At 40.7% G+C, this 13,749-nt stretch overlaps 1 protein-coding gene across 2 annotated transcripts in view; it reads left to right on the forward strand.

The window, feature by feature from the left end:
- The first annotated feature begins 887 nt into the window (after positions 1 to 887).
- The window catches only part of RASGEF1A (RasGEF domain family member 1A), a 149,124-nt gene continuing 136,262 nt past the window's right edge, over positions 888 to 13,749 (forward strand). For both annotated transcript variants that reach the window (XM_012574509.5, XM_002194475.7), the window contains exon 1: positions 888 to 1,393. The gene's annotated coding sequence lies outside the window, so the exon portion shown is untranslated. The remainder of the gene's footprint in view (positions 1,394 to 13,749) is intronic.

A 13,749-nucleotide genomic window follows, 5' to 3' on the forward strand; every position in this document is an offset into this window, starting at 1 on the left:
AACACCTAATGGATATTTAACTGGTACAATCATTTGGACTATCCCATATTTAGTTTTCTAATAAAGCATGTATAGCAGTCTTAGCTCTTTCACCTTTTTCTGTAATTCTTTTCCTACTTTTCTTGGGGAATTTTGTGCCAATTAGTCAGGATTAAGATCATCCACACACAGTCACATTGCAGGAATAAAAAATATCAAACACCACAATCCTTTTTAGACACAGATAAATTTGACAAATATTCAGAGCATCTGAGCATATCCTGACACAGAGGTAGTAGTACAAATAATTTAATAAAGGCCATTCAAAAGCCCACAAAAGCCTTTCCAGATTTAGCAAACTAGTTAGTCAACAGTGAGAACCTAAACATTTCTTCCACTTTTCTAATAACACTAAAGTAATTACAGCCCGCATGAATGTCTGTGAAGTTGTCCTCTGTTATCTTCCTAAGAAAATATTGTTATAAACAAACTTATGCATACAAGGGGTGTGAGTGTAATGAAATTATTAAACCATACTTTGGAGATTTACTTTGGTGATTAGAAACAAGCTGTGTTTGCCCAGAGAAATCTTTGCCATTTAGTGCAAGTAACCCACTCTAACAACTTAATGTTTCCTCTTGAAAATTATTTTGGGAATCCCCAGGAGGGGTTCTGTCTCTAGCACCAATTTCTGATCTGCAGGAACATGTCCTGAGATGATAAACTAGAGACTGAAAAATTATCCCAACCTTCTTCTGTTAGGAGAAACCAAGAAATGTATCTTGTGTACAATTTTGTAGCTCCAAACACCTTTTCCTATTTCCTTTTCCCTCCGATGCCAGAATTACCGCCCTTGCCCTTGGTTTCCCACTCCCAGACAGACAGCCTATAAAATTGCTGCAAGAAGCCGAGTGCTGCTTTTCACACAGCCACAGACAGACTTTACTGAGCATATTCTGCACTGAGCATCCGCGCCAGCCTCCAAAGGAGAGAGAGGATAATGCGAGCGCGGAAATGCCGGGACGCGGCTCCGAGCAGGGACTCCGGAGGCAGGAGCGGGGAGGCTCCATAACCGGGAGCGCGCCGCGCATTGAAAAGTAACTTCGGGGCTGCGCAGCGGGCGGGGAGGGGGCCGAGGCACATGGTACGTTCCTGCCCCCGCCGCTCTCGCCGCTCTCCGCCGGCCCCTCTCCCCGGCGCTGCCCGCCCGCCCCCCCCCGCCGCGGGCTGCGGAATGGGCCGCGCTCGCTGCCCGGGCGGCCGGCAGCTGTCACAGAGCGCGGGCAGCCAGCAGCCGGAGCGAGCCCTCAGCCCTCTCTGCCGTCTAGGATGACTCGCTGGGGTCTGGCACTCATTCCTCTGCTTCTCATAGTGCACCGAGAACAACCAAAAAGCTACACTGGACTAGACCAAGGTAAGAGATTTAAGTGTCTTTTTTACCCTACAGCCGCCCGACGCTCCGAGGGTGCCAGGCTGCGTGGGAAGGCCGGCACCGGCACTGGCTAAGGCGGTGGGTGTCTGAACACCTGCCATGCCGTGCCATGCCGTGCCATCAGTGTGCCTTCCTGCTGTTAGCCCGTGTGCACCACCCGGCCACCCCCGGGGGAGAGGCGGCGGGTCAAAAAACAACCTAGCGACTGCATTTTCTCCCCTTAATGCAACTTTTGCGGCTGCACTACCACCTGCTCCCATGGCTACAAGAAGCTTCTCAATATTGCTAAATGATGAGGCTTTTGTGCTGTGCTGCTGGGAATGGAGCGTACCGGGCGTCTGTCATGGACTCCGTGTGGATTCATTCCCACAGCAGTTGTTTCATCACTTTAATGAGTTGAAATTCCACAGCCCACGGAAACGCTTCCCTGTCATTCCCCCTCTCTCCGAGGGCTTCTCCATTTTCGGGCTTTTCAAAAGTAGTGGTCACGGAAAGCAGAACAAGTCTGCTGAAGCACAGGCAGTGCTGCACTACATATGCTGCCTGCATTCCTCTCTGCTGTTTCTGCTGTGAATCAAAAATTCAGCCTTGCAGGAGGGTTTTTGCAAGGACAGTAAACGTCTCTGGTACAACAAATTAAAGTAAAACGAGAAGCTGTTTCTCCCCATTCTGAAATCCTTGCAAAATCTTCTTCCATTTTCCAAGGAGGTACAGTATTTCTAGCAGAGTTATCTAAGCAGATTTCTGCTGGGGCTGATTGACAGTTTCTAGTTGTTATTTTAATGGAAACCTTTCACTGAATGTCTACAGCTTCATTTCTGTCAATCCAATGCTTTTTAGCAAATGGCTTTCTTTGGAGGGTGACACCTTTAAAATTAGCCCAGGAACATATTTTTCCATACCTATAAACAAAGTATCAGACCAGCTACTGCACATTGCAGAATCCTAGAATCTCACCTTTGGATTTTAATGGTATAACTGCAGTGGAAGACATTTGAGTTGGTTTACAGGTTTTGTGTACTATGGAAAGAGTCACAATTGCAACTGAATTTATCTGTGTTTCCTATACATTATTATGGTGTTTCTCTGCAATATCCTACACATTCTATTTGTTCAGACCCTTTGTGTACTGGCAATAGGTTTATTAAGAGTTGACTTTTAAACCCTTTTTAAAAACTGCCCAGCTGTGAAAAGGACTCTCTGCTCAAGGAAGATGACATGTCCCACACTGATCACACCCGTGGAGGTGACCAAACAGGTATCATCAATTAAAAAAAACAAAAAAACAAAAAAAAAAGCACACCTCACTCAGCTTCCCAGTAGCCACCAAGAACTACAATCCGTAGAACCAGCATGAATAATTTTGGAATGAACTCAAATATGGCACCAATAAATACTCCCCGTAGCTCCTACCCTCTCCATGCACTCTTTAAAATAGATTAGAGGAGAAATCCCTCTTCTTTCAGAGAATTTTCAGGAATTTAATACAGAGCTTTGGGAAGAGGTAGGACAACATCTTGATATGCCAGCATGGATTCTACATCATTTTCCATCAGAATATGGCACAATTTTCCACTTGCAAAAGCATTAACCAACATTATGTTTTAAGATTATTTCTATTCATTTAGACAAGTGCAGAGACTTTGATACTTTTTTAAAAACTTACTTGTTTTTCCTAGCATTTAGATATGGTGCCTGACTGCAAGGGTATCAGATTATTTCCAGGGAAAGTAATTCTAAAGTACAATTCAGGTAAGAGATCATTGTGATTCCATTAAAATTTGATAATATTAATGTAACTTATTTTAAAATTAGTACCTATTTATTGTATACCAGCTCTTAGTCACTTGCTAGTGAAGCACATGTCATAGTCTCTGGGGTCTGAGCAGCTATTTTTGAGCCTGTCTGGTTAATGTCTAGAATACAAAATTATCCTGTTCACAATTTGGGCTTTTCTGTGTTATGTTCTTTTCTTCTGAGACATCAGTATATTCTCAATTCTCATCTGGGTGGCTCCTTTCAGGTGGAATCTTAGTCCATTTAAATGCAGACAATTTACCGTGATAACAGTTTATTGTAACTTAGCAACAAGAGCTAAAAAAAAATCAAGTTACAGCCATAACACATGCAAACCTTGTATTGTGCTGCCCTGTACTCAGCAAATTAAACCCTTGAGATAAATGACATTCTAGACCAGTCAGTTTAATATCATTAGCTGGGCTGGCCAGTTGCTCTAATTACAGAAGTCAGAGTGCAGGAAGCAGCTGCAAAGTCAGCACATGTGCAAGGAGCTGTTTGTAAAGCAGAAACACATGCTTTAATTTGAGTCTTTTTGTTGCAAGATGAATTATTAAGGAACCGAATGGCATTTAGTATCACTGACAGAAAAATAGTCTGGCTGTGGTCCAGGTGGCAAGACTTATATGAGTGGCATGGGGTTATCACTGGTATTTCTGTGAAGCTTCATTTCTGGGATAATATTTTCACCAAAATAAACAAACAAACTCTTCCAATGCTATTTCTCTATGATCAGACTCTTGGGTCGTTCATTAGTGGTGAGCTGTGAGGACAGCACAAGGAAAATCAGCACAACACTCCCTACTGTCCTACCTATTTTACTCAAAATAGAGAATCCACTATCAAGCCTGTTCAGGGAGCAATAAAATGCAGAGCTGGTACCCTGGAACTGGCAAGAAACATCCCTAAGACAGAGACATGCTCAACTCTGGGCTCTGCTTGAGCCTAGAAGACTAAACCAGTCACAAACGAGCTGAAAGTAGAGTCAGGCAGCTGCTCTGATGGGTGGCCAGGGATCCCCTCAGCTCCGAGTTTTACATCACCCTTGGCATTTCACCTCCAGAAACTGAATCCAGGCGAAGCAGTAGTTTTGCTGCAGTTAGTTAAGTGGATTCAGTCTTATAACTGATTTCATTTAGAAAAGCAAAATGTTCAGCCAAGTTCTTCCCCTCAGAAAATCAGCTTGAATAGAAGATTCCTCAGTTCTCTGGTACTTCTGTATATTTTGTTTGAACGTAAAGCTCCACCCAAAATGAAAAGTTCTAAACAAATCAACAAGGCTTTACACAAGAGGAATGAACAAGTTCTTGGTAACAACCTCTAGAAAGGTATCAAATCCATCCCAACTACTTGATAATGTATATTCTGCAGAGAGGTCTGCAAAAATGTATTAAGTTTCATCTCCTTTGAAACAACCATACTTAGTCACTTTCATAGTTCTCTGTTAATGCCACTGGAGATCCAGCAGCTGTAGATCTATTCCCTGCACCCTGAACAGAGTTAAGGTTACCTCCTCCCCACTGCATAGTACTTTGTTGTAAGGTAAACCAACTGCATCTACTAGTAACACTATGAAAAGTTGTATTAATCAGAATTAAGATGGTATTTCAAGTTGAAATACCATCACACAAGCCCTATGTTTAGAATAGGGAACACTTTGCACACTTGTTATATTGCTTTCTACTATTTTCTTGCAATATGCTCTCATCAATTAGGATCAAATCTAATCTTAGTCTAAGACTGAGGACATTTATAGGGGTTAAAGTAAGGCACATATGTGATGCAAAACAGGCATTCAACCCTCATGTTTAGGCATTAAATTTTGAGGAGAGCATTTTTCTTTAAGTAAAGAAGTCTTAGAATTCTAAGTTGATAGAATATTCTGAATTGGAAGGGACCCATCAGGATCATCGAGTCCAACTCCTGGCCCTGCACCATCCCCAGGAGTCACACCATGTGCCTGAGAGTTCAAACACTTCCTGAACTCAGCCAGCCTTGGAGCTGTGCCCACTGCCCTGAGGAGGCTGTTCCAGTGCCCAGCCACCCTCTGGGTGAAATACTCTTTCCTGGCATCTTTCAAACACTCTGTAAGTTAGTGATGAATGTACTTGGTGGATAAGAGCTATTGCATTCTTTACCTTCAATTCTTGCATTTTCCAACAAAATTTATCACGCTTTTAATATTTTCAGTCCAATAGAATTGAACCTTTGACCACCTACACTGGTGAATGGTACATCCAACTGAAACATAAAGGAGTAATATAAGAAATGTGTAGTGTATCTCAGCATATATGTATGGAAATAGTGTCAGAATCTAATATAAATACAAGGTAATATGTCCAATTTTAATCACAACTGACTTTGAACAGACTTCTTCAAATTAAAATCAGGAATTTCAGGTTTCTGTTTAATTATTTTGTTAGGACTAATTATTTTTCCATTAAAATCTATATTATTTCTGTATTTATTTAATCCAGTGGTCTGCATTTTCTCTACAATTAAGCACACATGATGCAGATTCCAAGGCACCATTTTAGTTCTGTCTTCCTCAAACAAAATAAAAACAATATTGTGTTCATCACAAAGTCGCTTTTCCCATACTCAAGCTTTGTCAAATAATCTGGATTTTTGAAAACTGAAATCTTTAAAATCTGTACCAACAGGAAAATACCTTTTTTCTTCTCTTTCAGTTCATTAACACGTGAAAAGTCTTTTCACTCAATATCAGCTTGCTTGTTTGTATTCCTTTGATTGTAATTCAAATCTCAAAAATTATGAGGAAGCTAAGTATGCTGGACATGTATTCTCTTTAGGTTTTGAGGCAATCTCGTTACTGACCTGTTGGCTAGTTTAGGAATGCTGTTTTGAAGACAACCTGTGTGAATAAACTATTTGTCCAACAGGAAACACTTCTGAGAGCAAAGAGTACACTCTCTAGAGCAGTTGGATGGCACTTCTGAAATGAATGTTAGACAATCTGAATTTTCAGTTATACTCAGTAAAATCTGTATGGCTTTTCCTTCCTATTTCTCCTCATGTCTTTCCCAACCTTTTCATGTTAATGGTGTATATTTCAGAAAAATGTTCTTATCCCTTGGAGCACTAGCAGTGTTGGGTAACATTTAGTGAAACATGCATAATCCAAGTGATCTGTAGGTTATGCAGAGGACAATAGCAGGATCCACATGGTGAAGCAACCAGAGTAAAAGCCAAGTAAATTATTAATTTATAAGGAAGCTTGGAGCCTGGAGCCACATGGTACTCAAAATCATGTAGCAAATGATTTTTTGTGTTGTGAAGATACTGAAGGTTTATGGGACAAGATCAATGCATCAAGATGTACAAGAACACAAAGTGTGTGGTGGTAACAGAAAATGAGATACATAACTCTCTGTTAAAGACTTCTTTCCCACTTTTGCAATAAAAATACTTGAGTTTTTCCCTAAGTTACAAACATTAGAGTCTGTCATGAAACTCAGAGCACTCAAAAATCCTATGAAACTGTGTGCTGTATATACATGCGTGCATGTGACACCATAAGGTTCCAGATCCTAAAGAAGCCAAAACCCACCATCAAAACAGAAATACAACCACAGCTTTACTAATCACATTTGAGGCAAGGTTCTAGGAAAATAATAAATTTAAGCAGGCATCCTCACATAAATGTAAAAGAACATGGAATCTTTGAGCTAAGTAGCCTTTCTTCAGTTCCTAAACACCTACAAACACTGCCTTCCTCACAACTTTACAATCACTACTGTGTCATGTCTAACACACTGAATATATAATAAATAAGAAATTATCCCATAAAACTCCAGGACACAGCTCAGGTCACAAAACACATAGGTCCCTGCCATGCCAGGACATGGTTCAGGCTTCCTTCCTGGGGACACCACTGGGGTGTGTGCAGCAGAACAATGGCCTGCCCTGCCAGGAGCCACCTGGAACTGTGCCTATCCCATTTACTGCTCTTGGAGAGCAAAACAGAGCAGAACTGGGCCAGGACAGAACTAAAATAGACAACCTCCATGTTACCAGCAGCTCCAGAAAGCACCTACTATGTTACAGTTGTTAACTTCTTTTTAGCTGGTGACTTATTTGAGAGGAAAGGACCAATACAGAAAGCTCTGCACTTCTAAGAAAGCCAAATATTGCTACAGCTAGTTTCTTCAGGAAAGAAATGAAAGAAAGAGTTAATTAAGCCTGCTGTCTGTAGTGTGAAACATTAACCTGACACTGGTGTTTATCCCATGTGAAACAGCTTTAATGATTTTATTTATGACTTTACATTTCTCTCATTGTTTTGCTCACTGTCCTCTGTTGCCACTAGTATTATTACACTTTCAGTAGTAGTAATAAAACAATTACTGAGCCTCTCTGCTGTTAAATGGGTTTGAAACCTCAGGAGCTGTAAATAATTAAATTGGATTTTTGTACTTGAAATGAAGTTTGATATTTGATGAAAAAAAAAAAAAAAAAGAAAACAAAACCAAAACGATCCATAAATATTAAAGTCAAATGGGACCATTGAATGAGTCTGACTTCCAGCATACCACAGCAACCCTGTCATTTCATCCAATTTTACCTGTGCCAAACCTAGTATCTTATATACACAAGTCCATTATTATAAAAATAGTTTCAGATCTCAAAAATGATAATACAAGCTGCAAGTGCAGGACCTTACAGCTGCTGATCACAACAGATTGGGATCATTCCTGTCTCTTCACACCAGCTAACCTAAAGTCCCCTGCCTTGCAGCAGATTCATCCTGTCTTAATGTGGCTATTTAATCTCAAAATTAATTTCTCACAGAAAGCTAAGAGAAACTTTAAAAAGAAAGGGAAACTGGTTAGAAGACCTGAGCTAGAATTCAAAAGAGATGACAGGCACTTCTACCACTTGTTATAAGGAAAACCCCCAAAACTTATAATTTCAGAAGTCTCAGGAAAATTGCAGTCACATCACACAACTACTTTTGGGAGTTTCCTGCCTGAATATTCTTTTTCCTCAGCATTGTTTCTTGGATAACCTAATGGGGAAAGAGGCATAACTGCTAGGTTTAACATTAATCAAAAGATTATCAGTGCTGCACCTCAAAAGGTAAATGTAAATATTAACTCTGTGCAATTTCTTGCAAACAGAATGCATAAAGTTGTCTGGAGCCAAATGCATACATAACATAAAGGATTTTAAAAATAGAAGGATGGCTTTTACACAGTAGGAAAGAACAGGACAAAGCGAGACAACCCTGTTCTGCATTATAGTGGGGTTTACAGAGGAAACTCCTCAGTTCTCTCAGCATTCACTACAGCTGCCAGAAAAATCTGTTTGCGGGATTGGTTCTGCTAATGAGTAAAATGAACACAGCAGAGGCAAGAAAGGGAGCAATAGAGCACATGTGAAAATGAAGGAAAGAAATAAGGGAAAGGAAAGGGAAAAAGAAAAGAGGCATTTTCTCCATCATTAGTCTCAACACTTCTGACACTTATAGTGGATTTAGAGACTAATCAATAAAGGAATAAAGATTAAGATACAAATAATACAAAAGAAAACAAATATAAATTGTTGAATCATTAAGGTTGGAAAAGACCTGCACGCTCATCAAGTTCAGCCTTTGGCCAAACACTACCTTGTCAAATAAACCATGGCACTGAGTGTCACATTTGGTCATTTCTTGAACACTTCCAGGGACAGGGGCTCTACCACCCTCTGGGCAGCCCATTCCAGTGCCTGACCACTCTTTCAGTGAATGAAGAAATTTTTCCTGATGTCCAACTTGCCCTGGGGTAGCTTAAGAACATTCCCCCTCATCCTGTCACCGGTTGTCTGGTAGGAGAGACTGACCCCCTGGCTACATCCTCCTTTCAGGCAGTTGTACAGAGTGATGAGATCTCCCCCAAGGCTCCTTTTCTCCAGGCTAAACACCCCCAGCTCCCTCAGCTGCTCCTCACAGCAGACTGTGCTCCAGACTCTTCACCATCTCCTTTCCCCTTCTCTGGATGCACTCCAGCACATCAATATCCTTCTTGTAGTGAAGGGCCCAGAACTGGACACAAATGGAATGAAGCAAAGTTCCAAATACAACATTTACGTGATGTAACAGATGTCCCCTCCCTGAAAGCCAGGGCTGTCTTATGGTCCATTACTGTGGGCAGGAACAGGAATGTCTTCAGATCTAAACCTTCTGCAAAAGCATCTGCCCCTTCAGCTCCCAGCACTTGTGCAATGGGAGCAGGGATAATGCCTGCTGGAGGTGAGTTGGCATAGGGATGGGGGCTGATGCTCTTGGAGTCCAGATAGCACAGCAAAACAATCTTGTCACTCTGACATTAGTTTGTGGCACACTACAAAATCAATTCAACACCTTTCATTGTCCTGTCAATCACGTTCAGAAGCACTGCGGGACAAATGGATTTTCTCTGTGACAGTGGGATAAGGACCATGAATTCTGATCCTTCTGCTGGATAGTTCAGCACCCATAAATTGTCAAGACAGCAGAAGCCACACGGCATTTTAGTCTCCCACTGCCAGTGCACAAGGGTGTCCATCCAGAAGGAACAGATTACAGTCCTGTACTGAAGTTGTACAGAACTGCAGTCTGCTGAAGAAAGAAATACTGAACAGAAGACATGCGGTGCCATGTCTTCCACCAGTATAAAAGTGGAAGGCTGTAGAACTAAGTGGAGATTTGATTTTCACCTGTTGTGACTCAGTGCCATACTAAATCAATTACAACCTCTTTTCACTGAACATTTTAGATTGCCAGAGCCAAGCTTTCTATGCCAGTTAACCTGCTGGGGATGAGAACATCTGTGACACTAGGTGAACATTTCAAGAACAGAAAACTAGAAGAAAAATCAACAGAAAAGCAACCCAATATGTATTATTTAATCTATCATCAACATACAGTCACTAAATAACAGCATTGTTTTTATCTTCAGATCTGTACTGTTAATTCACAGTGACTAATATCCCATTAATATAATATTTCTTGATATGTTTTGACAGCCAGAAAATCACTCTTCTGGGTGAACTTAGGAAACAATTTATTTTTTGAGGTGAAAATGTAAATACAAGGCACAGCAGAAATAGCCCATTCATCCTTTAGTAAATATGAAAATTATTGTTACATACATATACCCCTATTTAAGAAACATACAATCATACATGTTTGTGACTACTAAGCTGCTTAGAAAGTAGAGCCTAATGTTGCTAAAATGTTATTAGTGTTATGACAGCACAAGTGGGACAGGCACAGAAGAGAAGAATAAACTAAACTTTTTCAAATCATAGATGGCATGGGAGTTGTCCCAGAAATAAGGTAGAAGAAGTAATGAAATTAAGCTTATGACCCCCTGGAATATAGACTGATGTCCTGTAAGTAGTATCTCAGCCTTCTGTAGTGAGCCTTGTGTAATTCTGTGTTTGTAAATCCTGTGCTTCCATCACCCACCCCTCAGCTCTGATCACTGCCCAGGCTCTGACTCCAAACTGCCAGCTCTCACCTCTGTCAATATGTCTCCAATAGGCCAGGCAGCAGCTGGCTCCGAGGTTTTAAAGGTCAATAATTTATTTTTAAAAATCAATATAGTTGTAACTGGTGTAAAAGCCTCCAGCCTAAAAATATGCTTAAATGGACAATCCAACAGGGCTTTTTTCCAAGCCACATGAATTTTAACAATGCTCACACTTGTCAGTTTTCAGATTGTCAGAAGGCCTTTTATAAGGAATGTGGAATTCTGAAGATTAATTCTTCTCCTTTCCAGGAAACCACCACTTCATCATCCCCTCTTCATAGTTTATCACAGACAATGGATACTATTCAACCGTGATGATTCAGGTACATTGACACAGGAAAAGTGTGTATGCAATAACCAAACAATGGCATTTTGCTGTGTCAAAGGGAGGCGGGCACGGTGTGCTTAGCTTCTCTGAAAGGAGCACTTTCTTTTAGCTCACTCTGTTCTCCAGCCATTTCTGTAAGAGTCATCACTGTTTCAAAAAAAGAAGGGATTGTCTGTAATCCAAGAGAAATGGTTCAAGCAAATGTCCTCCTCCCACTTGTATAAATGCTTGTGCAATAAATAAGTACCTAAGTGAGTGGAATCACTTGCTCTTCTCCTAGAAACTATTTGTTTGGTAAGCTATGATACATTTAATTTATTATTTATAGACCTAAGCTTTCACATCATAATGAGCCATATCAAGTAGACTTGAATACTAGCATTTGAAATACATTGAGAAATGTATTGGGTTGAAAAGAATTCAGATAATTTGATTTCCCTTTGTGCCCCATCTTTTACTGCATAAAAGCAGCAATAAATCAGAACAACTGCTACCTAAGAAAGCCTTAAAAGAAAGGTTACGGCAGGGTATAGCCCGTGCAAGCAACAAGTGTCCATATGAAAATAGCTCTAAGTGTTGCCTTTGGTCAAGATTTTTAGACTCCAAGACAAGCCTCATAATTCCCTTGTAAGAGGGGCTCACAGAAAACATGCTAGGGAGTAACACAGGACCCACAGGAACTCAGTTTCCTAAAATTAGGTCAGCACTGGTCTAAAATTAGATTCAATGTTCTGCTGACCGAACTAAAAAGAGGAGGAGTAATTTTTAATCACAAATTCTTGAGGGTAATAATCTATCTTGCTGGAAGTCACCAAGTACAGGCTGTAAACTTGAACAGTGGTTGGCTCGTTCCTCTTCCCAACACTGCTAAAACTCATTGGAAGCCTGAACACAACCAAAACTTGTAAATCACCGAGAGACAAATTGCTTCAAGTCAAAACATGCGGCACTATTTAGAGAAATTATTACACTCCATAGTTACAAGGCATTCACTATAAGACTTATTTATCTACTATAACTGATTCCTCAATTAAATTGTCTGATGAAATTTCTTTTGTTGGAGGGCATGGGGGGGCTGTGAAATTAAAAACAGAAAAAAGAACAACACACAAAACTATAGTATACTTCAATTCAAATCAGCCAAACGTTACAAATAAGTTTGTGGAGACTGTAATTACAAAAAAGTATGAAGTAGCAACCTTGGAACACACTGAACAATAACTTTCTAAAATCCATTCTAATCATCTATTGTCTTACAGTGCAGCAGATCTGAGGTTTAGAAATTAAACTCTGGGGAGAAGCAAAAGCTGCATTCTAGTAATGCACAAACCGACCTTGTACTACAGAATCACCTGAGCAAAACATCTAGACTCAAGCAATCAGAAAGAAGGCAACATAAAAAACAATGCCCACTTCTACCTTACCAGTATTGCAGGACTATTTCAAAATACTTTATTATAAACTTGTTTGACTTACAGTAATAATCTGATCTGCAGCAAATTGCATTCCTACCCATTCCACTGTTCAGTCCCACTGAGGTCGCATCCCCTGTGGATACCTCTACAGAGGTGCGTGGACTGACTCAGGGGGATCCTGCTGACTGCAGCCAGCAAATGTAGAAATCCAGAATTATGTCCAGAGCAGCATCTACTGCACTAAAAGTCCAGAAAAGCCACTTTGTGGATTGCCATAATGTGTGAGGATATTGGAAACTGCCAAGGTTATAAAGCAGACCTTGACAACTCTGGGACAGAATTTCCCTGTGTACCTGGGGAATAGGCTAACTAGTGAAATGTAGGATTTTGTTGGTTTGCAGACTTAGTTACTCCAGAAGCACAGCATGAAATAATCTAATCTGAATGTATCATAGACTTGAACAACAAGAATTGTCTGATTCTTCCAGCTCCACATTACGGCAAAAGAAAGGCCCACCCAGTATAAAAGTCTAAATATTACCTTCTCTCAGTCATCTAACATTGATGCTAGTTCATGGTTAATAAATGGCAGGTTAGGAAATAAGATCTTTGGCTACTGGCCTGGATCAGCCTGGAATGGAGATTCTTAATACTATTGTAAGAACTGTTTAGCTGGAACTGTAAATTGCAAGGAGTGTGACCCTCATTCTGCAGAGCTCGAACAGCACATCAGAAGAAGGTTAATGAATGCCAGGGTGAGAAGCACTAATGAGATAGCAAACAGTGCTTTGAAGAGATCTGGCTTTTGGCAGCTAGAGAAATACGTACTTTCTTTTCATATGATCACTGACTAGGAACTGAATTCCCAGTCAGGTCTCTACTAAGGTGCTGAGTTATGGGGGAACTCCTCTAGCCTGTGCTGCCATAGCTTTTGAGGCTTTACCACACAACTTCAGATCCAAAGGAATGATCACATTATTTCCCTTAGTGTTCTCCAGGGGCAATATAATGGGTACTTGCAATGCTGATGCCTTTAAGCTTTCACAGCAAACTTCCCTGTGCTGGCTTATCCCCTGCTGTGTTCCAAATAGCTTATGTGAAACCAGGAACAAGCAACTGCTTAGGGAAGGGACAGTCAGTGACAATGGATGCCATAACCAATCCTGCAATGAAGCAGCATGCCAGGAACAGCACTATGTGTACGTGCATTTATTGCAGATGTGACAGCCTCAATGAGCAATGAAGTGCTAAAATGCATGCTGGTTTATCACAAACTGCTGG

This window comes from Taeniopygia guttata, chromosome 6, assembly GCF_048771995.1.
Source record: "Taeniopygia guttata chromosome 6, bTaeGut7.mat, whole genome shotgun sequence".
NCBI classification, from domain to species: Eukaryota; Metazoa; Chordata; class Aves; order Passeriformes; family Estrildidae; genus Taeniopygia; species Taeniopygia guttata.